At 51.4% G+C, this 27,173-nt stretch overlaps 1 protein-coding gene across 2 annotated transcripts in view; it reads left to right on the top strand.

The window, feature by feature from the left end:
* The window catches only part of rimbp2b (RIMS binding protein 2b), a 269,586-nt gene that overhangs the window by 35,936 nt on the left and 206,477 nt on the right, over window positions 1-27,173 (top strand). For both annotated transcript variants that reach the window (XM_080207973.1, XM_080207968.1), the window contains exon 2: window positions 10,703-10,828. The gene's annotated coding sequence lies outside the window, so the exon portion shown is untranslated. The remainder of the gene's footprint in view (window positions 1-10,702; window positions 10,829-27,173) is intronic.

The raw sequence follows: 27,173 nt of genomic DNA, 5'->3' as shown, positions 1-27,173 counted from the left end.
GTGTTGGGTGCTGGGTGCTGGGTGTTGGGTGCTGGGTGCTGGGTGCTGGGTGCTGGGTGCTGGGGGCTGGGTGCTGGGTGTTGCGTGCTGGGTGCTGGGTGCTGGGTGCTGGGTGCTGGGGGCTGGGTGCTGCATGCTGGGTGCTGAGTGTTGCGTGCTGGGTGCTGGGTGCTGTGTGCTGGGTGCTGTGTGCTGGGTGCTGGGTGTTGCGTGCTGGGTGCTGGGTGCTGGGTGCTGTGTGCTGCGTGCTGGGTGCTGGGTGTTGCGTGCTGGGTGCTGGGTGCTGTGTGCTGGGTGCTGCGTGCTGGGTGCTGAGTGTTGCGTGCTGGGTGCTGAGTGTTGCGTGCTGGGTGCTGAGTGTTGCGTGCTGGGTGCTGTGTGCTGGGTGCTGGGTGCTGCGTGCTGGGTGCTGGGTGCTGCGTGCTGGGTGCTGAGTGCTGGGTGCTGGGTGCTGAGTGTTGCGTGCTGGGTGCTGGGTGCTGGGTGCTGTGTGCTGGGTGCTGCGTGCTGGGTGCTGAGTGTTGCGTGCTGGGTGCTGGGTGCTGCGTGCTGGGTGCTGAGTGTTGCGTGCTGGGTGCTGAGTGTTGCGTGCTGGGTGCTGGGTGCTGTGTGCTGGGTGCTGCGTGCTGGGTGCTGGGTGCTGGGTGCTGTGTGCTGGGTGCTGCGTGCTGGGTGCTGAGTGTTGCGTGCTGGGTGCTGGGTGCTGCGTGCTGGGTGCTGAGTGTTGCGTGCTGGGTGCTGAGTGTTGCGTGCTGGGTGCTGGGTGCTGTGTGCTGGGTGTTGTGTGCTGGGTGCTGGGTGCTGGGTGCTGTGTGCTGGGTGCTGCGTGCTGGGTGCTGAGTGTTGCGTGCTGGGTGCTGGGTGCTGTGTGCTGGGTGCTGCGTGCTGGGTGCTGGGTGCTGTGTGCTGGGTGCTGTGTGCTGGGTGCTGGGTGCTGCGTGCTGGGTGCTGGGTGCTGCGTGCTGGGTGCTGTGTGCTGGGTGCTGGGTGCTGCGTGCTGGGTGCTGGGTGTTGCGTGCTGGGTGCTGGGTGCTGTGTGCTGGGTGCTGAGTGCTGGGTGCTGGGTGCTGAGTGTTGCGTGCTGGGTGCTGAGTGTTGCGTGCTGGGTGCTGGGTGCTGGGTGCTGGGTGCTGCGTGCTGGGTGCTGAGTGTTGCGTGCTGGGTGCTGGGTGCTGTGTGCTGGGTGCTGCGTGCTGGGTGCTGAGTGTTGCGTGCTGGGTGCTGGGTGCTGCGTGCTGGGTGCTGAGTGTTGCGTGCTGGGTGCTGGGTGCTGGGTGCTGGGTGCTGTGTGCTGGGTGCTGAGTGTTGCGTGCTGGGTGCTGTGTGCTGGGTGCTGGGTGCTGAGTGTTGCGTGCTGGGTGCTGGGTGCTGCGTGCTGGGTGCTGGGTGCTGCGTGCTGGGTGCTGTGTGCTGGGTGCTGAGTGTTGCGTGCTGGGTGCTGTGTGCTGGGTGCTGGGTGCTGAGTGTTGCGTGCTGGGTGCTGAGTGTTGCGTGCTGGGTGCTGGGTGCTGCGTGCTGGGTGCTGTGTGCTGGGTGCTGAGTGTTGCGTGCTGGGTGCTGTGTGCTGGGTGCTGGGTGCTGAGTGTTGCGTGCTGGGTGCTGGGTGCTGCGTGCTGGGTGCTGAGTGTTGCGTGCTGGGTGCTGAGTGTTGCGTGCTGGGTGCTGGGTGCTGGGTGCTGGGTGCTGTGTGCTGGGTGCTGGGTGCTGTGTGCTGGGTGCTGGGTGCTGGGTGCTGGGTGCTGCGTGCTGGGTGCTGAGTGTTGCGTGCTGGGTGCTGAGTGTTGCGTGCTGGGTGCTGGGTGCTGGGTGCTGTGTGCTGGGTGCTGGGTGCTGGGTGCTGTGTGCTGGGTGCTGAGTGTTGCGTGCTGGGTGCTGTGTGCTGGGTGCTGGGTGCTGGGTGCTGGGTGCTGGGTGCTGAGTGCTGGGTGCTGGGTGCTGTGTGCTGGGTGCTGGGTGCTGCGTGCTGGGTGCTGCGTGCTGGGTGCTGGGTGCTGGGTGCTGGGTGCTGTGTGCTGTGTGCTGGGTGCTGGGGGCTGGGTGCTGGGTGTTGCGTGCTGGGTGCTGGGTGCTGGGGGCTGGGTGCTGGGTGTTGCGTGCTGGGTGCTGAGTGTTGCGTGCTGGGTGCTGGGTGCTGTGTGCTGGGTGCTGGGGGCTGGGTGCTGGGTGTTGCGTGCTGGGTGCTGAGTGTTGCGTGCTGGGTGCTGTGTGCTGGGTGCTGTGTGCTGGGTGCTGGGTGCTGTGTGCTGGGTGCTGGGTGTTGCGTGCTGGGTGCTGGGTGCTGTGTGCTGGGTGCTGGGGGCTGGGTGCTGGGTGTTGCGTGCTGGGTGCTGGGTGCTGGGGGCTGGGTGCTGGGTGTTGCGTGCTGGGTGCTGAGTGTTGCGTGCTGGGTGCTGGGTGCTGTGTGCTGGGTGCTGGGGGCTGGGTGCTGGGTGTTGCGTGCTGGGTGCTGAGTGTTGCGTGCTGGGTGCTGTGTGCTGGGTGCTGTGTGCTGGGTGCTGGGTGCTGCGTGCTGGGTGCTGGGTGCTGTGTGCTGGGTGTTGTGTGCTGGGTGCTGGGTGCTGGGTGCTGTGTGTTGGGTGCTGGGTGCTGCGTGCTGGGTGCTGGGTGCTGGGTGCTGGGTGTTGGGTGCTGGGTGCTGCGTGCTGGGTGCTGGGTGCTGGGTGTTGGGTGCTGGGTGCTGGGTGTTGTGTGCTGGGTGTTGTGTGCTGGGTGCTGGGTGCTGGGTGCTGTGTGCTGGGTGCTGCGTGCTGGGTGCTGGGTGCTGGGTGCTGTGTGCTGGGTGCTGCGTGCTGGGTGCTGCGTGCTGGGTGCTGGGTGCTGGGTGCTGGGTGTTGGGTGCTGGGTGCTGCGTGCTGGGTGCTGGGTGCTGGGTGCTGGGTGCTGGGTGCTGGGTGCTGCGTGCTGGGTGTTGGGTGCTGGGTGCTGCGTGCTGGGTGCTGGGTGCTGGGTGCTGTGTGCTGGGTGCTGCGTGCTGGGTGCTGGGTGCTGGGTGCTGCGTGCTGGGTGTTGGGTGCTGGGTGCTGGGTGCTGGGTGCTGGGTGCTGCGCAGTGTGAACTGTTGTCTGTGATGACCCTTTGGTGACCAAAAGCCCAAGGGCCCCGGCCTGCTAAGGGTCTCCTCGGAAGGGGTATAGACTCGAATGTCCAGCATGTTGCCTATGGCCTTGGCCCACTCCCTCTTACTGGGGGTATTATTGTCCTGCAGATGGACAGAAGGATTGATGTGTCGTCCCAGTGACAGGTTAGGAGCACACGTGCCCAAGGCAGCTCCTGAACCTTTCCCGGGAAGTGATTATCAAGCAGGAAGTGCAGCAGCTGATGGGAGATTGGCAGCAGGAAGTGGCTGGCACACATTGAGTGCCCATGTCCATCTGCTGGTGAATGCTGACCCCAAACCTCAGGCTGACCTCGCTGTGCACTCACACACTGCCTGACGTCCCGGTGAGCCTCACCCCACAGTGCCACTCACCCTGGTGGAGCACGGCAGATCCTTCATTCCCTTCCAACGTTGCTGAGTGGTTCCTTGGGCTCCACAGACATGAATCGCCATGACAACCTCCGCCTGGTCAGGTGGGAGGACCTGCCACTGCCAGCCCGGGGGGACACAGTTCCTGCAGGCCGGCTGGAGGGGGGGGGGGAGGTGTCTCTGAGGCCACACATCTGGAACATTCCGCTCTCCCTCTCTAGAACGGCAACCAGGCTGCTGCTCCCGGCCTATAGTGAGTGAACGGCCGTCCGGGTGAACGTTAAATATGGCGCCTGGACCTTCGACCCCATGAGGTGACGGCAAGGACGGCAACTTCCTGTGCATCCGTCACGAGAATTGGCAAACCCGCTCGTAGAGGCAAATAAAATGAGCTAAATGGCCCACAATTCCCCCACCCCCATCCGAACCCCCACCCAGACTCCAACCCTCACCCCCCTCACCCCCACCCACACTCCAACCCTCACCCCCCCACCCCCAACCCAGACTCCAACCCTCACCCCCCCATCCCCAACCCACACTCCAACCCTCACCCCCCCATCCCCACCCACACTCCAACCCTCACCCCCCCCACCCCCACCCACACTCCAACCCTCACCCCCCCACCCCCACCCCCACCCACCCTCACCCCCCCACCCCCACCCACACTCCAACCCTCACCCCCCCATCCCCAACCCACACTCCAACCCCTCCCCCCCCACCCCCAACCCACACCCAACCCTCTCCCCCCACCACCCCACCCCTCACCCCCCTCACCCCCACCACCCACTCCACCCACACTCCCACCCCCCCACCCCACCCACCCCTCACCCCCTCACCCCCCCACCCAACCCCCCCCCACCCCCACCCCCCCAACCCCATCCCCCACCCACCACCCTCACCCCCCCCACCCCCCACCCCCCACCCCCACCCACACTCCAACCACACCCCCCTCACCCCCACCCACACTCCAACCCTCACCCCCCCCACCCCCACCCACACTCCAACCCTCACCCCCCCTCCCCACCCACACTCCAACCCTCACCCCCCCACCCCCACCCACACTCCAACCCTCACCCCCCTCACCCCCACCCACACTCCAACCCTCACCCCCCCCACCCCCACCCACACTCCAACCCTCACCCCCCCATCCCCACCCACACTCCAACCCTCACCCCCCCACCCCCACCCACACTCCAACCCTCACCCCCCTCACCCCCACCCACACTCCAACCCTCACCCCCCCCACCCCCACCCACACTCCAACCCTCACCCCCCCCACCCCCACCCACACTCCAACCCTCACCCCCCCATCCCCACCCACACTCCAACCCTCACCCCCCTCACCCCCACCCACACTCCAACCCTCACCCCCCCCACCCCCACCCACACTCCAACCCTCACCCCCCCATCCCCAACCCACACTCCAACCCTCACCCCCCCATCCCCACCCACACTCCAACCCTCACCCCCCCACCCCCCACCCACACTCCAACCCTCACCCCCCCATCCCCAACCCACACTCCAACCCTCACCCCCCCATCCCCAACCCACACTCCAACCCTCACCCCCCCACCCCCCACCCACACTCCAACCCTCACCCCCCCCACCCCCACCCACACTCCAACCCTCACCCCCCCACACCCAACCCACACTCCAACCCTCACCCCCCCACCCCCACCCACACTCCAACCCTCACCCCCCCCACACCCAACCCACACTCCAACCCTCACCCCCCCACCCCCACCCACACTCCAACCCTCATCCTCCACCCCCACCCCATCCCCTCCCACACCCCCCCGCCCACCCAGACTCCCCACCCTCACCCCCGCACCCCCAGCCCCCCCTCCCCCATTCTCACTCCACGCCCACCAAGTGGAGGATTCTGCTCCTTATCTCTATTCACTCGACCAAAGGCTATTGATTATTTTGCAGACGGCTGTTAAATCCCCGCTTGACCTTTGCCCCCACCCCCCCCCACCCCCACCCCCCCCCCCCCACCCCCCTGCCCCTGCCCCCCCATCCAGCCCCTCCAGGAGGTGTGAGCTTTGACATTTTGGAGAGCTGGTTGCTGAGGGGAAGACACTGATGGCGGTGAGTGGAGTGAGTCTGGGATCACTCTGTCATGGTTTTCACTATCCTTCAGTCAAAAGCATTCCTGGTCAAACTGTCCGAGCTTTCCGGCAGAGTCTGAGGGACAGGCCCAGGCTGTGAGGCCACCAGCTGGAAGGACAACTCATTACCCAACCTGGCCCCCAGTGTTCAGGAGACGGGCTGATGGCGGGGGTCCTGGGTTGGGGGGGGGGGGGCGGTGGAATGGATCATTAACGTGCCATTGGGAATGCTGCACACTAAATCAAGATATTGGGGAATAAACTGCCTTTCTCTCCAACGATCGAATCCCCAGTGCACTGCATTTGTGTGTGTGTGGAACTGTGACCTGGTTGAGACTGTAATTGCTACAATGCAACACAATCAAAACCTCATCACGGATAAACATTACACTGAATATACAGCACCAACGGCCAACCAATCACACAGCCCCTACAGTGCAGAAAGAGGCCATTTGGCCCATCGAGACTGCACTGACCCTCTGATAGAGTTACCCAGGCTCTTTCCCCATCCTATCTCTGTACCCCACACATTTACCATGACCAATCCACCTAAACTACACATTTTTGATTTGATTTATTATCGTCACATGTATCGGCATACAGTGAAAAGTATTGTTTTTTGTGCATGATACAGACAAAGCATACTGTTCATAGAGAAAGAAAGGAGAGGGTGCAGAATGTAGTGTTACAGTTATATCTAGAGTGGAGAGGAAGATCAACTTAGTGCGAGGTAGGTCCGTTCAAAACTCTGGTGGCAGCAGGGAAGAAGCTGTTCTTGAGTCGGTGACTTTAGACTTTTGTGTCCTTTTCCTGATGGAAGAAGATGGAAGTGAGAATGTCTGGGATGCATGGGGTCCTTGATTATCCCGGCTGCTTTGCCGAGGCAGCGGGAAGTGTAGACAGAGTCAGTGGGTGGGAGGCTGGTTTGGAATCCATACTTCACTCCAGTCTCTTCCCAAGTCTACATCTCACTCCATCAACATATCCTTCTAATTCCCTGTGTCCTCCTCAGCTTCCCCTGAAATGGAGCAATGCTATTCACCGCCAGCACGCGCGCGCACACACACACACACACACACACACACACACACACACACACACACACACACACACACACACACACACACACACACACACACACACACACACACACACACACACACACACACCCTCCCCGTGGGAGCGAGTTCCACAATCTCTCCACTCTCTGGGGAAAGATGTTTCTCCTGAACCCACAATTGGATTTATTCGTGACTTTCCCACATTTATGGTCCCAGTTCTGTACTCACCTTCAAATGGAACCATCTTTAATCTATCTACGCTGGCAAACCTGATGATAATATTCATGGTTAGTAAGGTCACCCCTCAACATTACCCTTCTGAGAGATACACACACCAACTCAATCTTTCCTTAATACAGCAGAACCGGGAGACTGGTTACTATACAAAGAATATATTGTTTTTAATGAATACTGTATTGTTTTTGATTATTGTAATGATTTTAAATGTGTTGTATATAATGGCATGTTGCCTGCACAAGGTATTTGCATTTTAAATCAGTGGTGTCATTTAGACACTGCAGAGTGACTAATTGGATAGGAACAGGAGGAGGCCACTCAGCCCCTCGAGCTGTTCCGCCACCATTCAGTGAGATCATGGCTGACCTGCCAGCTAACACCATCGCCCCACCTTGGCCCCATTTCCCTTGATGCTTTGGGTGAACGAAGCTCTATTGACCTCAGATTTAGAATCATTAATTGAGCCCCTGGCGTCAACAGCTTCTTGTAGGAGACAGTTCCACATTTCCACTGCCCTTTGGGTGAAGAAATCCTAACTTCTTTCCTGAGTGTTAGGGTTAAGGTTCTGTCTCCTTGTTGTGGACTCACCGACAATATCTCCCACTAAAGTCGCACTAATCCCATTTTCCTGCACTTGTTCCATATCCTTGAATGTTAGGATATTTCAAGTGCTTATCTAAATATTTTTAAGGATTATAAGGTTTCCGGCCTCCACTACCTTCCCGAGCAGCGCATTCCAGATCCCATCACCCTCTGAGTGAAAAAATACTTCCTCAAATTCCCTCTGAATCTCCTGATTCACAATTGGCCTATCCACCAAGCTGCTCCCTACTCACTCTGCCCAAACCCCCCATAATCTTATACACTTCAACCATGTTCCCCTCCCTTAGCCTTCTCTGCTCTAGAGAAAACAATCCAAGTCTTTCCAGTCTCTCCTTAAAGCTCAAATGCTCCGTCCCAGGTAACATCCCGATGAACCTCTCTTGTGGTGAACCATCCTTCCTGTAGAGAGGTGACCAGAACTGCACACAGTACCCCAGCTGTGGCCTAACCCTCGCTATGTACAGCTCCAATATTACCTCCTTACCCTTATACCCTATACCACGACTGATGTAAGCAAGTGTCTATATACCTTCTTAACTGTCCTGTTCACCTGCTGTGCCGCCTTCAGGGATTTGTGGATAAGTAGCCCAAGAATCATATGTTTCTCTGAGCTTCCCAGTGTCCTGCCATTCATTAAATATTCCCTTGTCTTGTTTCTTCACACGTTTCAGGGTTAAATACCACCTCCCGCTGCTCTGCCCATCTGACCAACCCATTTATACTTTCCCATAACCTATTGCCATCTTCACTATTAACCACCCGACCAATCTTGGTGTCATCTGCAAACTTGCTGAACATTCCCTCCCCATTTCCATCTATTTCATTGATGTCAATAACAAACAATAAGGGACCCGGTACTGAACCTTGTGGTTCACCACTGGACACCGGCCTCCAGTCTACCACCACCCTTTGTGTCCTATTACTAATGATGTGGAGATGCCGGCGTTGGACTGGGGTAAACACAGTGAGAAGTCTCACAACACCAGGTTAGAGTCCAACAGGTTTATTTGGTAGCAAAAGCCATTAGCTTTTGGAGCACTGCCCCTTCATCAGGTGAGTGGGAGTTGTGTTCACAAACAGGGCAAATAAAGAGACAAACTCAATTTACAAAATAATGATTGGAATGTGAGTCTTTACAGGTAATCAAGTCTTAAAGGTACAGACAATGCGAGTGGAGAGAGGGTTAAGCACAGGTTAAAGAGATGTGTATTATCTCCAGACAGGACAGTTTCCAAAATCTCACTTTAACGCTCTCTCTACTCACATTGTCTGTACCTTTAAGACTTGATTACCTGTAAAGACTCGCATTCCAACCATTATTTTGTAAATTGAGTTTGCGTCTTTATATGCCCTGTTTGTGATCAGAACTCCCACTTACCTGATGAAGGAGCAATGCTCCAAAAGCTAGTGGCTTTTGCTACCAAATAAACTAGTTAGACTTTAACCTGGTGTTGTGAGGCTTCTCACTGCCCTATTACTAAAAGCCAGTTTGTGATCCATCTCGCCAAGTTTCCCTGAATTCAGTGTGTTTCAACCTTGTCAATCAGTCTCCCACGGGCAACCTTGTCAAAAGCTTTACCTCAATCCATTTAAACTCCATCGACTGAACTTCCCTCATCCACACACTCCATCACACTTTCCAAAAATTCTAACATGACCTCTCTCTGACAAAGCCATGCTGACTATCCCCAAACACAATGGGCTGAATGGCCTCCTTCTGCGCTGTGTAAGCCTGGTAAGTAAAAAGACAGAAAGTGAGTTGCTGGCAGTGTTTTCCTCCCACTCATTAGTTAGACATTAAATGTTCAATGAGCACCTTTGAGGACTAGAGTTACATTTGTATTCGGAGAACCGCAGCCGCAATCGAAACCAGAGTGAGTCAGAAAGCTGATGAATAAATCAGGAGATTGACAATGCAGAGCTGGACACAGAGGGATGGGTGGGAGAGGCAGAACAGGAAGAGCCCCACAGGAAGGTCAGATAGAGCAGAAACCTGCGCAATTCCATCCTCGTTTCCTTTCCTGCAACATTTTTTGTGGAATTCAGTTGTTGGGGAGAGGAGAATTTATGGGATTTACTGGGCGGAGGTGGACAAGGTCAGGAGTGGTATTAACAGAGTGACGTGTCTTTATTCCTGTGCAGTGGGGCTCAGTTTGTAGATAAGTGGAGGCCGCAAAGGCCAGATCCACCCCCCCATCCCTCCTCCCCTTCCTCCCACACCCTCTCCCCCTCCCCTCATCTCCTGTCCCATACCCCCTCCTTCCCTCTCCTCCCATACCCCTCCCCCTCCTCCCATACCCCCTCCCCCTCCTCCCATACCCCCTCCCCCTCCACCCATACCCCCTCCCCCTCCTCCCATACCCCCTCCCCCTCCACCCATACCCCCTCCCCCTCCTCCCATACCCCCTCCCCCTCCACCCATACCCCCTCCTCCCATACCCCCTCCCCCTCCTCCCCTCTCCTCCCCCTCCACCCATACCCCCTCCCCCTCCACCCATACCCCCTCCCCCTCCTCCCATACCGCCCATCCCTCTCCTCCTTCTTCCCTTCATTCCCCTCCCCTCCCCTCCCCTCCTCTCCCCCCTCCCTCATCACCCCTCCCCCATCCTCCCATACCCCCCTTCCTCCTCCCATGCCCCCCTCATTCCCACCCCTCCCCCTTTCCTTCATTCCCCTCCCCTCCTCTCCCCTCCTCACCAACCCCCCCCCCCCCCCCCCATCACCCCTCCCCTCCCTGGGGTGATTCTGAGCTAATTCTGCCACACACACAAACCCAGTGGTTCTGTGACCTGCCTGTTGTTTGGCTCTGAGCCAGGCGGGTAAGATGAAGCCACGTTATGAGCAGGTCAGGGGAGTGTGTGTCAGGGGAGTGTGTGTCAGTGAACGGAGAGCCGATGGAAATCTCACCGCGGTGATGGTTAGCTGTCCCGGCCCAGCTCCACTGCTGCCTGGGATTAAACAGTGCCCGTTCGCTGCCAACAGAATGTGGGAACGTCACGGAGAATGACACATTTTCTGAAGAGCGAGTGAGGTGTTAATTAATCTGCCTGTTTACCCAGGGCTACTGATGTGAGGAGTTTGTGTCTGATAAACACAGACAACAGAGAAACGTGGGGCTGGGAAAGCTGGGGGGGCGGGGGGGGGGGGGGAGTGCTGTGACCTCCCGCAGCCACTCAGTCATTGCTCTGTGAGCAGCAACTTTCATACTTTTATCCTCTGTCCAGCAGCTGAGGAATGAGTTCCTATCTCTGCGTCCTGCTGTGTCACAGAAAACCTCTCAGCGGCTGCGAGTGTTAGAGCAAAGGAACATCAGTGCCCGGAACCAGGGGAAGCAGCTGGAAAGTTTCTCAGTGAGTAACACAAATTGGATATTCTCTGATTGCCAGCACACTTCCTGCTGTATCTGCTGCCCACATTCCAAACTCACACTCAGCCCCCTGCACCCCCTCCCTATCTCTGTGACCCCCTCCAGCCCCTAACACCCCCTCCCTATCTCTGTAACCCCCTCCAGCCCCCTACACCCCCTCCCTATCTCTGTAACTTCCTCCAGCCCCTACACTTGGTGAGATCTCTGTGGATTCTGTATTTCACTCGTGCTGAGCTCTGGAGTGGCTCCGATGTTGGTTCCTTTATTTACCTGAGGCAGGCGCCCCTGAATTCTCTCTCTGAACCATCCTGTCTCCTTGCTGTCTGTGCTCATTTCAGATACTCCCTCAAATCTGCCTCCTGTCCTGTTCTCTGCTCTCTTGGTTCAAAGCAAAATTTTGTTTGATAAAACTCTTGTGCAGCACCTTAGGATGTGTTTGCTGTTAAAGGTGCTATATAAATGCAGGTTATCAATGTTCAAAACTCTAAAGGCACTAGCTTCGTAAAATGCAGAGTGTGTGAGTGTGTATGTCTGTATCTGTAGGAGTGTGTGTGTGATTGTGCACAAGTGTACTATGAGTGTGAATGTGTGTGAGTGAGTGCACATGTGACTCTGTGTGGGTGAGTATGTACGTATGTTACAGTGTGAGTGTGTGTGTGAGACAGTGTGTGTGTGACAGTGCATGTGTGAGTGTGTGCAAGTGTGTGTATGTATATGTGTGAGACAGTGTGTGTGAGTGTGCACAAGTGTGTGTGAATGTGTGTGAGTGAGTGCACGTGTGACTGTGTGTGTGTGTATGTGTGTGAGAGACTGTACAAGTGAATGAGTGTGTGTGTGTGTGTGTGTGTGTGTGTGTGTGTGTGTGTCAGTGTGTGTGCTTTCTGCAGTTCACCTCAGTTTAATTAACTTTGAATTGAATTATTACTCAGTTTACTCCCATCTTTTAACACTTTGTAATTAATTGCTATCCAAGTCTGGATGACCACAAAGTGACTGCATTCTGAAAGTGGTGAAGCATTGACCGTGCTAATGAACTGCTGTATAAGTTGAGTGAAACACTTCAACCACAAATATATCGTAGATTAACTCAGAGAATTACTGTATTGAGGGGGTTATTTTGTGATACACTGGGGATTGGAAAGGCAGCAGCGAGTAATTTGGAAGGCAAGTGGAATGTTGGTCTTTATTATAAAAAGTAGGAAAGTTTTGCTGCCACCGTACAGAGCATTGGTGAGATTGTACCGGGAGCTCTGTGCATGAATTTGGCCTCCTTACTGAGTATATTTCCTTTAAGCAGTTCAGAGAAGGTTCGTTAAGCTGATTCCTGGGGTAAAGAGGCTGTTTTATAGGCAGAGATTTCGCAGGTTGAATTTGAGTTTAGAAGATCTTATTGAAATGTTAAGATTCCGAGGGGGTTTGACAGAGTGGAAGCTGAGGGGATGTTTCCCCCTCGTGGGGAGAGCTGGACTAGGGGCAGTGTTTAAAAATAAGGGCATTCCCATTTAAAATGGGGATGAGGAGGGGTTTTTCTCTTGGTGGGTCATTACTCTGTGGAATTCTCTTCCCACTGGCTCCAGGAATATATCCAAGGCTGAGATTGATTCTGCTCCAACAGGAGAGTCCAGGCTGATGGAGAAGATGCAGGAATGTGGGGTTGAGGCCACAGTCAGATCAGTCTGATCTTACCGAACGATGGAGCAGGATCAATGGGCTGAATGGCAGCCCCCCCCCCGGCTCCTAATTCTTATAATCCGATCATATGATTCAGAGAAGATAGTCATTAATTAATCCAATAGGTGGAGCCTCTTTACCCAGGGAGTAATGCCCAGGAAATTGCTACCGCAGGAAGTGGAGTGGAGTGAAAGGAGGCCACAGGTGTCAGAGCAGAGGGTTGTGGGGGTGGGGGTGGAGGTAGGGGTGGGGGTGGCTGCTGAACCAGTGAGAACATGTTCGTGGAGTTTATTTAGTTTTATCTACTCATTTATGGGCATCGCTGGATAGGCCAGCATTTATTGCCAATCCCTAATTACCATTGAGAAGTTACTGGTGAGCCACCACCTGCTGTACACCAATCAGAGTCAAACTGCCTGGTTTAAATTTCAAAGAATGCTTGGTAGTTAACTGTCAATCACCTGGTGCATTCTTAATGGCAGTGCCTCTACCAATCAGAATTTACTTACCAACCAATCAGGGCTCTCTTCTATTACAGGATAAATTGTTGTGTTCCCCCTATTTTGGTATTTTGGAAAATGTCCTGATGAGTGCAGGTTGAAAAGCTTTGACAAGCCTCTTTCTTCTACATACTCCAGTTCTATATCTAGTTAAAAATAAAAAAAGGAAGCATTTTCAAGGCTAGAAGGTTGGGAACACAAGGAGCAAGTGTGGGATTAAGGAAAGTAGAAAGAAACTTAAGGAAGGAGTGAGGAGGGCTAAAAGAGTCATGAAAAGTCATTGGCCAGCAGGACTAACAAAACTCCCAAGGCTTTTTATACATATATAAAGAGCAAGAGAGTAGCCAAGGAAAGAGTTTGCCCACTTAAGGGGAGGGAATCTATGTGTGGAGCCAGAGGAAATGGGTGAGGTATTAAATGAGTACTTTGCGACAGTATTCACCAAAGGGAAGGACTTGGTGGACGATGAGGCTGGGAAAGGATGTGTAGATAGTTTGGGTCATGTTGAGATCAAAAAGGAGATATTGAGGTTTTTGAGGAACATTAAGGTAGACAAGTCCCCAGGGCCTGATGGAATATACCCCAGAATACTGAGAGAGGCAAGGGAAGACATTGCTGGGGCCTTGAGAGAAATCCTTGTATCCTCACTGGCTACAGGATAGATACAGTAAGAAGTCTCACAACACCAGGTTAAAGTCCAACAGGTTTATTTGGTAGCACAAGCCACTAGCTTTTGGAGCGCTGCCCCTTCATCAGGAAAACCTCAGTGGTCACGGGCATTCAGCCTCTGATCTTCGGGTAAGCATTCTCCAAGGCGGCCTTCACAACACACGACAGCGCAGAGTCGCTGAGCAGAGACTGATAGCCAAGTTCCGCACACATGAGGACGGTCTCAACAGGGATCTTGGGTTCATGTCGCACTATCTGTAACCCCGTGACTTGCCTGGACTTGCCAAATCTCACTTACTGTACTGTCTGGAGACAATACACATCTCTGTAACCTGTGCTTAACCCTCTCTCCACTCACACTGTCTGTACCTTTAAGACTTGATTATCTGTAAAGACTCGCATTCCAACCATTATTTTATAAATTGAGTTTGTGTCTTTATATACCCTGTTTGTGAATAGAACTCCCACCCACCTGATGAAGGGGCAGCGCTCCACAAACGTATGGCTTGTGCTACCAAATAAACCTGTTGGACTTTAACCTGGTGTTGTGAGACTTACTGTGTTTATCTCAGTCCAATGCCAGCATCTCCACATACAGGGTAGATCCCAGAGGATTGGACAATGGCCAATGTTGTTCCTTTGTTTAAGAAGGGTAGCAAGAATAATCTTTCTACCCTTATGTCAGTGGTGGGGAAATTACTGGAGAGGATTCTTCAAGATAGCATTATTCCCACTTGGAAATAAGTGGATGTATTAGTGAGAGGCAACATGGTTTTCTGAAGGGGAGGTCGTGCCTCACTAACTTGATCAAATTTTTCGAGGAAGTGACAAAGATGATTGAGGGTGGGGCAGTGGATGTTGTCTACATGGACTTCAGTAAGGCCTTTGACAAGGTCCCTCATGGCAGACTGGTGCAGAAGGTGAAGTTGTATGGGATCAGAGGTGAACTGGCAAGGTGGACACAGAACTGGCTCGGTCAAAGAAGACAGAGGGTAACAGTGGAAGGGTGTGTTTCTGAATGGAGGGCTGTGACAAGTGGTGTTCCTCAGGGATCAGTGCTGGGACCTTTGCTGTTTGTAATATATAGAAATGATTTGGAGGAAAATGTAACTGGATTGATTAGTGAGTTTGCGGACGACACAAAGGTTGGTGGATTTGTGGATAGCGATGAGGATCATCAGAGGATACAGCAGAATATAGATCAGTTGGAGACTTGGGCAGAGAGATGGCAGATGAAGTTTAATCCAGACAAATGTGAGGTGATATATTTTGGAAAGTCTAATACAGATAGGAAATATACAGTCAATGGCAGAACCCTTAAGAGTATTGATAGGCAAAGGGATCTGGGTGTACAGATACACAGATCACTGAAAGTGGCAATGCAGGTGGAGAAGGTAGTGAAGAAGGCATACGGCATGCTTGCCTTCATCGGCCGGGGTATTGAGTTTAAAAATTGGCAAGTCATGTTGTAGCTTTATAGAACCTTAGTTAGGCTGCACTTGGAATATAGTGTTCAATTCTGGTCGCCACACTACCAGAAGGATGTGGAGGCTTTGGAGAGGGCACAGAAAAGATTTAGGATGTTGCCTGGTATGGAGGGCATTAGCTTTGAGGAGAGGTTGGAGAAACTTGGTTTGTTCTCACTGGAATGATGGAGGTTGAGGGGAGACCTGATAGAAGTCTACAAGATTATGAGGGATATGGACAGAGTGGATAGTCAGAAGCTTTTTCCCCAGGGTGGAGGAGTCAACTATTCGGGGGCACAGGTTAAGGAGCAAGGGGCAAAGTTTAAAGGAGATGTACGAGGCAGATTTTTTACAGAGGGTGGTGGGTGCCTGGAACTCGCTGCTGGGGGAGGGAGTGGAAGCGGATACGATAGTGAGTTTTAAGGGGCGTCTTGACAAGTACATGAATCGGATGGGAATAGAGGGATATGGTCCTCGGAAAGGTAGGGAGTTTTAGTTCAGTCGGGCAGCATGGTCAGTGCAGGCTTGGAGGGGCCGAAGGGCCTGTTCCTGTGCTGGAATTTTCTTTGTTCTTTGTTCTTATATCAACAAATGATAAAAAGAGTACAAGCTGAGATCTGTCGCTGTGCTTGTTGGTACACATGTCGCTTGTCTAACAGTAAAATGACCCTGCAGCTCATATGTTCTCTTACAATGTGGGCGGTGCTGTATTCAGTTCACATTAACCCTATACGTGACAGACCCTTATGCTACACCTCCCCCCAAATCCAATGTATTTTAAGCAATTGTAGTTTACCTTATGTCTTGCATTGTTTTTACTATCTGACATTTACATTGTCATTACTACATTATCACTAACCCATCTACCCTTTTCAAATCCTTTCATTCACAGCTTCAGGCAGTTTGGAGACAGATCCTAACTTGTACTCTTTACTGTATATTTGTGAACAGTTGTTTGGTGATATAGAACTGGAGACATGTAGAAGAAAGAGACATGTCAAAGCTTTTCATCTTACACACATCAGGATATTCAAAACTTCAGGCAGTTTGGACGCCTTACAACCCTTCCATGTCTCACTTACACCACTATCAGAGAAGTGATGGGCTCTCACGCTGCTAATTCTACCTCAGGTTTAGAGGTTATTTTGGTCATAGAGTCATGGAGGTTTACAGCATGGAAACAGGCCCTTCGGCCCAATCTGTCCACACCGCCTTTTTTTTTAAACCCCAAAGCTACTCCCAATTGCCTACATTTGGCTCATATCCCTCTATACCCATCTTACCCATGTAACTGTCTAAATGTTTTTTAAAAGATAAAATTGTTCCTGCCTCTACTACTGCCTCTGGCAGCTCGTTCCAGACACTCACCACCCTCTGTGTGAAAAAATTGCCCCTCTGAACACTTTTGTATCTCTCCCCTCTCACCTTAAACCTGTGCCCTCTAGTTTTAGACTCGCCTACCTTTGGGAACAGATATTGACTATCCAGCTGATCTGTGCCCCTCATTATTTTATAGGTATCTGGGTATGTTTTCATCCTTTTCTGCTGTGCTGTTGTATTGTGCTTGGTTGGTTTGGCCATTGCATTGGTTGATGGTTGCTATGCGAACTCGTTTCTTGCGGGGTAGATGTACATTATATATTTTCTGTTGTCATGTGGGCTGCGGTGATGTCAGCAGGCAGTGATAAAGGCAACTGATACGTTGGCCTTCATTGCGAGAGGTTTGGAGTACAGGAGCAGGGATGTGTTGCTGCAATTATACAGGGGCCTTGGTGAGGCCACACCTAGAGTATTGTGGGCAGTTTTGGTCTCCTTTTCTGAGGAAGGATGTTCTTGTCCTCGAGGGAGTGCAGTGAGGGTTTACCAGGCTGATTCCGGGGATGGTGGGACTGATGTATGAGGAGAGATTGACCGGGTTAGGGTTGTTTTCACTGGAGTTCAGACGAATGAAGGGGGATCTCATAGAGATTTATAAAATTCTAACAGGATTAGACAGGGTGGATGCAGGGAGGATGTTCCCAATGGGGGTGGGGGGAGTCCAGAACCGGGGGTCACAGTCTGAGGATTCGGGGGTAGACCATTTAGGACGGAGATGAGGAGACATTTCTTCACCCGGTGAGCCTGTGGAATTCATTCCCACAGGAAGTCGTTGATGGCAAAACATTGAATGTATTCAAGAGGCGACTGGATATCGCAGTTGGGGTGAATGGGATCAAAGGTTACGGGGAGAAAGCAGGATTAGGTTATTGAGTTGGACAATCAGCCATGATCGTGATGAATGATGGAGCAGGCGCAAAGGGCTGAATGGCCTCCTCCTGCTCCTATCTTCTATGTTTCTATACAAGCATTGGATGCAGCTCAGTGAAGGTTCAGTATGACTCTGGATACGAAGGGGAAAGGGTGTTCAGGCACGTTGTCACTGGAGTTTGAAATAATGAGGGGTGATCTTACTGGAACATTTCAGATCCTGAGGGGATGAGGGTGGGGTAAATGTTTTGGAGATGTTAATCTCTCCGGGGTGCTGCACTGTCTGAGGAAAGCAGGATTAGGCTAATGAGTTGGATGATCAGCCATGATTGTAATGGTGGGGCAGTCTCGAAGGGCCAAATGGCCTCCTCCTGCTTCTATCTTCTGTGTTTCTGTGCCCTTATCCGGTCAGGCCTATGTGTGACTCCAGACCCACCTCAATGTGGTTGACCCTTAACTGCCCTCAGGGATGGGCAGTAAATACTGGCCCAGCTCACAACATCCACAAACCAGGAACACACTTTTTAAAAACAATGTCACAATTAGGCTTACATTAACACTGCAATGAAGTTATTGTGAAAGTCCCGTAGTCGCCACATTCCTGCGCCTGTTCGGGTACACTAAGGGGCAATTTAGCACGGCCAATGTACCTAATCAACATGTCTTTTGGACTGTGGGAGGAAACTGGAGGAAACCCACGCAGACACGGAGAGAATGTGCAGACTCCGCACAGACAGTGACCCGAGCTGGGAATCGAACCCAGGTCCCTGGCACTGTGAGGCAGCAGTGCTAACCACTGTGCCACCATGCTGCAGAACTGCAGAATTGTCTTCCTCAGTGTTTTATTTTATTCTTGCATGGGCAGGGCAAGGAGCAGGGCCCGATGGGGACAGGGCAAGGAGCAGGGCCCGATGGGGACAGGGCAAGGAGCAGGGCCCGATGGGGGCAGGGCCCGATGGGGACAGGGCCCGATGGGGGCAGGGCCCGATGGGGACAGGGCCCGATGGGGACAGGGCCCGATGGGGACAGGGCCCGATGGGGACAGGGCAAGGAGCAGGGCCCGATGGGGGCAGGGCCCGATAGGGACAGGGCCCGATGGGGGCAGGGCCTGATGGGGACAGGGCCCGATGGGGGCAGGGCAAGGAGCAGGGCCCGATGGGGTCAGGGCCCGATGGGGGCAGGGCCCGATGGGGGCAGGGCAAGGAGCAGGGCCCGATGGGGTCAGGGCCCGATGGGGGCAGGGCCCGATGGGGGCAGGGCAAGGAGCAGGGCCCGATGGGGGCAGGGCCCGATGGGGACAGGGCCCGATGGGGGCAGGACCTGATGGGGACAGGGCCTGATGGGGACAGGGCCCGATGGGGGCAGGGCCTGATGGGGACAGGGCCCGATGGGGTGGGGAGTCTGGGAGGTCAATCAGTAGGGGTTGGGGAGTCCCGGTGCCACTCTGCAGTAGGTTCAATAAGGGAGGTTGAGGGGAGAGCTGATAGAAACCTACAAGATTATAAGGGGCGTGGACAGAGTGGATAGTCAGAAGCTTTTTCCAGGGTTTTACACAAATTCAACACTTTGAATTTTTTTGTTGGGGGGTGCGGGGGTATCGCCCCTGAGGTTTCTGACATCTCCGATCTGCCTGGTAACACACCATCCAATGGCATTGCACGTGGGCATGAATCTTTCATTCTCCAGGTGAGAAGACATCTGGGCGAGTTTTCTGTTTGGTGTTTTATTGAGATGTGGAGATCTATAATCGGACACACGGCACACTGGTACCTGTGTATTCTGTCACAAACCACAACAGGTGTGGATACTGCAGATTCAGACGGACGAGTGCTCCTCACCGCAGTCAGTGTCTGCCGTCCCCTTTGACCTGCCGTGTGGGAGAGGCTCTGATTTTGGTACGTCACTCACCGTGGCAGCTGCTTCATTACTCAGCAGAGAATGAAAGAGTGGCTTTTCTGGTTTCACGCTGGGACTTGTTGTGATCTGGAATGCATTGACTGAAAAGGGAAATACAGATTTTCTTTCAACTCCCACTTTACGGGACCTACCGGCCAACATTTATTGCCCATCCCAAGGTGTCCTTGGAGGGCAGTTGAGAGTCAGTCACATTTCTGTGGTTCTGGAGTCACCTGTAGGCCAGACCGGGCAAGGACGGCAGATTTCCTTCCCTAAAGGACAGTAGGGTTTTTCAGACAACTGACAATTATTTCATGGTCATCAGTAGATTCTTAATCCCAGATTTTTATTGAATTCAAATTTCACCATCTGCCGTGGTGGGATTTGAACCCGGGTCCCAAGAGCACGTTCTGGGTCCATGGATTTCTAGTCCAGTGATAATTCCACTGCCTCCCCTGAATAATAAATAATAACTGTCAACAGGATAAATGCTTGAAGGCTTGTGATTTGCAGGGGTACAGGGAAAAGACAAGCGAGGGTGGGACTAGTCAGTTAATTTTAACAAAGAGCCAGTACAGTCACTCTGGGCCAAATGGCCTCATTTTGGATTATTAGTTACTAAAAAAGTGATGGACTGATGCAAATCAAATCACATTGGCAAAGTACAAAAATAAACTCACTGGTTAATGTTTGCGAGCCATTGATTGAGTTTTATCAGAAATCCCACATCAAAAAGTGCAAAGTGCATCATGGACAAACCACATACATTGCACTCTCAACTTCTGCAAAGATTGGGCTAGTTACACTCCCAGTACATTGCTGAGGGTGTGCTGCACTGTCAGAGGATTGGTACTGAGGGAGCACTGCACTGTCAAAGGGTCAGTGCTGAGGGAGTGCCGTTGTGACACCCACAATATAGACCGGTGAGCCTGCCTTCTGTTGTGGGCAAAGCTTTGGAAAGAATTGTAAGGGATAGGATTTATAATCATCTACAGGGAAATAAATTGATTAGGGATAGTCAACACGGTTTTGTGAAGGGTAGGTCGTGCCTCACAAACCTTATCAAGTTTTTTGAAAAGGTGACCAAAGAGGTGGATAAGGGTAAGGCAGTTGACGTGGTGTATATGGATTTTAGCAAAGCGTTTGCTAGGGTTCCCCATGGTAGGCTATTGCAGAAAATGCAGATGCGTGGGATTGAGGGTGATTTAGCAGTTTGGATCAGGAATTGGCTAGCTGATAGAAGACAGAGGGTGGTAGTTCATGGGAAATATTCAACCTGGAGTTCAGTTACAAGTGGTGTTCCTCAAGGATCTTTTTTTGGGGCCACTGCTGTTTGTCGTTTTTATAAATGATCTAGATGAGGGTGTAGAAGGATGGATTAGTAAATTCGCTGATGACACCAAAGTCGGAGGAGTTGTAGACAGTGAGGATGGATGTTACAGTTTGCAGAGGGACATAGATAAGCTGCAGAGCTGGGCCGAGAGGTGGCAGATGGAGTTTAATACGGAAAAGTGTGAGGTGATTCACATTGGTAAGACTAACAGGAGTACAGAATATAGGGCGAATGGAAGGACTCTTAGTAGTGTTGACGAGCAGAGGGATCTCGGGGTACATGTGCATAGCTCCCTGAAAGTTGGCACCCAGGTTGATAAGGTTGTTAAGAAGGCTTACGGTGTGTTAGCTTTTATTGGTAGAGGGATTGAATTTTGGAGCCGTGAGGTCATGTTGCAACTGTACAAAACTCTGGTGCGGCCGCACTTGGAGTATTGCGTACAGTTCTGGTCGCCGCATTATAAGAAAGATGTGGAGGCATTGGAAAGGGTGCAGAGGAGGTTTACCAGGATGTTGCCTGGTACGGTGGGAAGGTCTTATGAGGAAACGCTGAGGGACTTGAGGTTATTTTCGTTAGAGAGAAGAAGGTTATGAGGTGACCTAATTGAGGCATACAAGATGATCAAAGGATTGGATATGGTGGACAGTGAGAGCCTTTTACCTCGGATGGAGATGGCTAACACAAGGGGACATAGCTTTAAACTAAGGGGTGGTAATTATAGGACGGAAGTCAGAGGTAGGTTCTTTACTCAGAGGGTAGTAAGGTCATGGAATGCCCTACCTGCAGCAGTTGTGGACTCGCCAACTTTAAGGGCGTTCAAATGGTCAGTGGATAGGCATATGGATAATATTGGAATAATTTAGGTTCGAGGGTCATTAGATTGGTTCCACTGGTCGGCGCAACATTGAGGGCCGAAGGGCCTGGACTGTGCTGTAGTGTTCTATGTTCTACAAATACATGAAGAAAGAATGTTGAGGCTATGGGGAAAGTGCAGCAGGTGGGGCTAAATTGATTACTCTTTGATGGGTCAAAGGGCCTCCTCTCTGTAAACGGTGAATGTGTACATAACCTTGGTAAGACCACATTCAGAACTCTGTGTGCAATTCCTCTGGGTGCTCCCACAGTCCAAAGATGTGTAGGTTAGGGGAATTGGCCACGTTAAATTGCCCCTTAGTGTCTAAAGGTGTGTGGAGTGGGGCATTAGTGGGGTAAATGCATGGAGTTATGGGAAAGTGCCTGGGTGGGATCCTCTGTCTGAGAGTCATTGCAGACTTGATGGGCCAAATGGCCACCTTCTGCACTGTAGGGATTCTATGATTCAAAGATTGGGATTCACACGGGGAGACAGCTGAAGAAATAGAACAGATTCTCTGTGGCACTGGCTGACATCGGGAAGTCTAAAATGTGACTCACAATTTGTTCAGTTTTTAATTAAAGCAGAGGAATAAAAGAATGATTTAATGGGTGTGTTGAACATTAACAAGGTGTTTTAAACAGACTGTTTCCAGTAGGTTAGGATTCCGGACGGAGGGATATTGATATTCCATTAATCGGAGATTAGGGCAGGGAGCATGAGAAACATTATTTCAGAGGGTTGTGAGGTTATTAATCACTGTGAAATAATCAACATGTCAGTACTGATAAATTACTCGGGTAGGTCGATGAGTGAAAGGGGGATAAAAGGAGATGGGAACAGAGTAGATAAGTGGGACTGGCTCAGATAGATAATGAGCAGTAACAAAGACAGAGTGAACCAAATAACCAGTTAGCAAGTTGTGACTTTCATCTAAATCATAGAATTATAGAATCCTTACAGTACAGAAGGAGGCCATTCGGCCCATCGAGCCTGCGCCAACAACAATCCCACCCAGGCCCGATCCCCATCACCCCATGTATTTACCCTGCTAATCCTCCTGACACTAAGGGACACTTCAGCACAGCCAATCCACTGGAGTATCGTGTGCAGTTTTGGTCCCCGTGTTTGAGGAAAGATGTAATGTCATTGGAGGCAGTTCAGAGGAGGTTCACCAGATTGATTCCAGAGATGAGGGGTTTGTCGTATGAAGAGAGATTGAAGAGTTTAGAGAAGAATGAGGGGCGATCAAATTGAGGTATATCGGATGATAGAAGTATGGATAGACGTGGAGTGGATGGTTCTGCCGGTGGGGCATTCGGGGTCATAGTCTTTGAATAAGGGGCAAGAAATTTAAAATAGAGGTGGAGAAACTCCTTCCCCCAAAGGGGTGTGAATCTGTGGAATTCGCTACCCCAAAGTGCGGTGGATGCTGGGACAGTGAGTAAATTTAAGGAGAGTTAGACAGATTTTTAATTGATTATGGGTTGAAGGGTTATTTTGAGTTGATTTGATTTATTATTGTCACATGTATTAGTATACAGTGAAAAGTATTGTTTCTTTGCACGTGATACAGACAAAGCATACTGTTCATAGAGAAGGAAAGGAGAGAGTACAGAATGTATTGTTACAGTCATAGCGAGGGTGTAGAGAAAGATCAACTTAATGCGAGGTAGGTCCATTCAAAAGTCTGATGGCAGCAGGGAAGAAGCTGTTCTTGAGTCGGTCGGTACGGGACCCCAGACTTTCTATCTCATTCCTGTTCTCTGTCTCGTCATTGTTTGAGATCCGACCCACAACGGTGGTGTCATCAGCAAACTTGAAAATGGAGTTGGAGAGGAATTTGGCCGCACAGTCATAGGTGTATAAGGAGTATAGTAGGGGGCTGAGAACACAGCCTTGTGGGGCACCGGTGTTGAGGGTGATCGTGAAGGAGGTGTTGTTGCCGATCCTTACTGATTGTGGTCTGTGGGTTAGGAAGTTCAGGATCAAGATGCAGACGGAGGAACAGAGGAACGGAGGCCCAGATCATGGAGTTTGGAGATGAGTTTCACAGAAATTGAAGGTTGAGCTGTAGTCAATGAATAGGAGTCTGAATAGTGTCCTTGTTGTCTAGGTGTTCCAGGATTGAGTGCAGAGCCAGGGAGATGGCATCTGCTGTGGACTTGTTGCAGCGATAGGCAAACTGAATTGGATCCAGGTTGTCCAGGAGGCTGGAATTGATTCGTGCCACGACTAACCTTTCGAAGCACTTCATAATGATGGATGTCAGAGCCACCAGCCGATAGTCACTAAGGCACGCTGCTTGACTTTTCTTTACCGGGATGGTGGTGGTCTTCTTGAAGCAGATCGGGACCTCAGATTGTTGTAGAGAGAGGTTGAGGATGTCTGTAAATATCCCCACCCGCTGATCCCCGCAGGATCTGAGCGCTCGTCCAGGTACCCCATCCAGGCCCGTCACTTTCCTGGGTTGACATTGAAGAAAGCTGCTCTGACATCTGCAATGGTGACTGTGGGTGGCATGGTAGCACAGTGGCTAGCACTGTGCTTCGCAGCTCCAGGGTCCTGGGCTCGATTCCCGGCTCGGGTCACCGTGTGGAGTTTGCACATTCTCCTCGTGTCTGCGTGGGTTTCCTCCCACAGTCCAAAGATGTGCGGGTTAGGTTGATTGGCCGTGCTAAAATTTCCCCTTAGTGTCCTGAGATGCGTAGGTTAGAGGGATTAGCGGGTAAGATATGGGGGTAGGGCCTGGGTGGGATTGTGGTTGGTGCAGACTCGATGGGCCGAAGGGCCTCTTTCTGCATTGTCGGGATCTATGACTGCAGATACAAGTTCATCCAGGGTTTCCAGCGTGGGGGGGGGCGGCATGCTGTAAATTGCTCTAAATGGGCATAGAATGCATTGAGCTCATCAGGGAGGGGTGCGTTGGAGCCGGTGATTTTACATACCTTCACCTTGTAGCCTGTGATGTCTTGCAGACTGTGCTATTGTCAGTGGGTGTTAGTGTGGCTGGCCTGGGACTCTAGCTTGGGTCTGGTACTGTCTTTTGGCATTTTTGATGGATCTCCTTTGATCGTATCTGACTTTCTTGTGTAGGTCAGGGTCGCCTGACTTGAATATCTCAGACCTGGATTTTAGCAAGCAGTGGATATCCCTGTTCATCCATGGTTTCCAGGTGGGGAACACACGGATTTGCTTCTTTGACACACAGTCTTCTACACACTTACTGATGGAGTCAGTTACTGTAGTGGTGTTCTCCTTCAGGCTGGTCAGTCCACTGACTGGAGGCAGTCCCGTAGGAGATCACCCGATTCCTCAGACTAACATTGCACAACTCTCTTTCAGGACTTTCCCATTTCAGTTTTTGTTTGTAAGCCGGGAGCTGGAGCAGAGCCGTCTGGTCTGATTTACCAGAGTGTGGGTGGGTGATAGAGCGACAGCATGGTGATATTTGTGGTCTAGGGTGTGTGGGCCTCTGGTGGAACAGGAGACGTGTTGGCGCTGACTCGGTAGGACGCTCTTGGCCTGATTGAAGTCCCCGGCCACGATGAACAAGGACTCGGGATGTTTCATCTCCAGGCTGCTCGTTGTGTATATTTCATCCAGCGTAACCTTCACGTCCACAGGGGGCGGGATGTAAACTGCCGTCAGGATAACGGAGGGGAACTCCTGTGGAAGGTACTAGGGGGCATTTTAGTATCAGATATTCTAGGTCCTGGGAGCAGAAACTCGGCTTATGGAGAGAAGGCAGGAAAATGGGGATGAGGAGTATATCAGCCGAGATCGAATGGCAGAACAGACTCAATGGGCCGAATGGCTGAATTCTATCTCTTATGAACTTATCTTTGGACTGTTGTTGCTTTTTATGTTCAGAGCAGTCAAAGGGGAGATTACCCTAAAGTCTTTGTGTGTCAGTGAGGTTTATGGACCTCCCTCTCTCTCTCTGTACAGATTATACATTTATATTCTTTCTGTTTTTACATATAATACCAACTCTTCCATCAGCAAAGCAGCTCGAATGTCATCTCTTATTTGTTCTGATTTGTTATTTGAGTTTTTATCACAATTACCAGGCTGCCCAGCATAATGTCATCCTCCGAGACTGCGGAGTATTTTGCTCAGGAGATGTGTTTCTATTAGACGTTGCAATCTCTAACGTGCCGCGGCTATTTTTGTCCGTTAACTCTTTGGTGAGATGGATTTTTAAACATTTGTTGTACAAACCTACAGGTTCTGGAGTAAGGGAGCAGGGATAGCCTCCTCCAGAGAGTCTCAAATCCAACCCAGTGACGTTACCTGCTCGGAACAGAGATTCATTTGCCGGACTTTGCCCAATATTTCCAGGCAGCGGCATTTAGTTTTTATATTTTTTGGTTCCTATTCAAACATTTAACAAAGGGACGGTTGAAAATAAATGTTTTGTTTTAATACCTGCGATAGGCTGTGGTTTTGTTTCAGGGATGAATCTTTAGTACAAACATCTCACCCTCCACATGGGGTGAGTTTAGGGAACGATGTTCTGAAATTTTGCTGTCCACATTTTCAAACTGTTTCCTGCCCTGGAACTTCCTGTCTCGATGTGAACTTGCAAATATTTGCAATGTTTAAAAATTAATTCTCAGAATATGAGCATCGTTGACGAGAGACACAGAGTTAATCTTTCAAGTCCAGCCTGACTCCTCCTTATCTATTAATGTGTCTATGAAGAGTCATACGGACTGGAAACATTAACTTTCTTTCTCTCTCCGTAGATGCTGCCGAGTTTATCCAGCATTCCCTGTTTCTGTTTCAGATTTCCAGCATCTGCGGTATTTTTCTTTCTTTCAGTTGGCAAATCTGATGTCCAGTGCCCATCTGTCCTGATGAGTACGAGACAAAAAGCTTCGACAGCCCGTCTCTTTTGTCAGCCATGTTCAAATATCACAAAATCAGCTGATGGAAATAAAATACTTTGGGAAAACCACGCAGGATGTGATGAGTGGCATTCCCTGGAATCTGAATTGGGCCCTCAATGTGTTATTATATTTCTTAATGAAAGAACAGGGACCTGTGTACCTCAGCTTGCTGTAAATAGCAGAGTTGGGAGCAGAAATGATTGGTTGAGTGAGCGGGGAGGGGGATGGGGGAGGGATAGCTAGCAGAGTGTTCAGGATGGGAAAGTGAGAGATTGTTCATCCTGAGCCTCAGAATGATGGATCAGAGTGTATTTGAAATGGGGAGAAGTTCAGAGCAGTGAAGGAGCAAAGAGATTTAAGCACCATAATCATTAAACGATGGTGAACAGTTACAGAGAAACACAAATGTAGAAAATAGGAGCAGGAGGAGGCCATTTGGCCCATCGGGCCTGCTCTGCCAATCATTGTGATCATGGCTGATCATCCAACTCAATCGCCTAATCCTGCTTTTCCCAGAACCTTTGATTCCATTCACCTCGAGAGCAATAGCTAACTGCTTCTCAAAAACATTCAATGTTTTGGCATCAACTACTTCCTGTGGTAATGAATTTCACACCTACTCAATCTCTCCTCATACATCAGTCCTGGGATCAGCCTGGTAAACCCTCACTGCACTCCCTCCAGAGCAAGAACATCCTTCCTCAGATATGGAGATGAAAGCTGTACACCAAGGCTCGGTATAATTACAGAAAGGAAGTTAATTTTAAAAGGCTGGGTATGAATGTAAAAGTGCCATCC

The sequence above is a fragment of the Carcharhinus amblyrhynchos genome, chromosome 20, assembly GCF_965287045.1.
Source record: "Carcharhinus amblyrhynchos chromosome 20, sCarAmb.v2.hapA, whole genome shotgun sequence".
NCBI classification, from domain to species: domain Eukaryota; kingdom Metazoa; phylum Chordata; class Chondrichthyes; order Carcharhiniformes; family Carcharhinidae; genus Carcharhinus; species Carcharhinus amblyrhynchos.
This window is presented reverse-complemented; position numbering and strand designations above follow the sequence as displayed.